Genomic DNA, 949 nt, shown 5'->3' on the forward strand with positions numbered 1-949 from the left:
GAGCTTCCTTAGAGGGCTGGGATGCCCTGATAGAGAGTCCTGGGCAATCTAGAGGGAAGGAGACAATGGAGACACATGAGAAAGAGAGAGAGAGGGGGGTCTCAGGAGAGTTTGGAGGAAAGCCAACGACAAACTTCCCAACCTTACTGCCTTGTCTGGGGTTGGCCATAATCGTGATTGCCAGGCATTCCCAGCTTACTTAGCTGACCTCTGTAATTACTCCACAGGCACACACCTTTTTGGACTCCTTCCCTAATTAATGCACACTGCCTCTGAAAGGCCGCCCTGTGCTGGTGAACAAGATGTTTAGATGAGAGCCGCGTCCTCGTTGCCTGGCGTTTTGCCGCCTTATACTGCTCACGGATCTTTCGGACCCCTAAAGGGTGGGAAGCTCTTTGGAATATGCTTTGGGGAGATGATATATCACCACCACCTAGACGTGATCTTGGCAAGCACACTGGGTAGTGATGAATTGATAAACATCAAAAGAAGTGCTGAATTCCAAGCAAGAGAGTGCACTGGAGTCATTCCAGTTCCACTTTTTTTTTTTTTTTTTTTTTTGGCAGAGGTGGGTGGTAGTGCTCAGCAGGACATGGCTGATAAGTATATAGGATCTTATGAGCAATGGGAGAACACTTTCGATATCTGTTCATGTACAGCATGTCCATCTATGCTTTCTACAGAAAATAGTTGTATTTTTTCCTCTCAAAAAACAGTTTTGCCCTAATCAAGAAGAAAGCATACCCTAGAATGTAAAAACCTGAGAGGGACAGAGGTACTGTGTGAAAAACTAAATGAATCTATGACTGCATAACAAAGCTTTTGCAACTCACACTACTTCTGATTTTTTTTAAATTAATGAATTATTATTATTATTATTATTATTATTATTTTTGGAGAGGTTTTTGCCATAGGACATGCATGCTCACCAGAAAGAGAGAGAGAGACA

This window comes from Tupaia chinensis, unplaced genomic scaffold, assembly GCF_000334495.1.
Source record: "Tupaia chinensis unplaced genomic scaffold, TupChi_1.0 Scaffold000489_1, whole genome shotgun sequence".
In the NCBI taxonomy this organism is placed as follows: domain Eukaryota; kingdom Metazoa; phylum Chordata; class Mammalia; order Scandentia; family Tupaiidae; genus Tupaia; species Tupaia belangeri.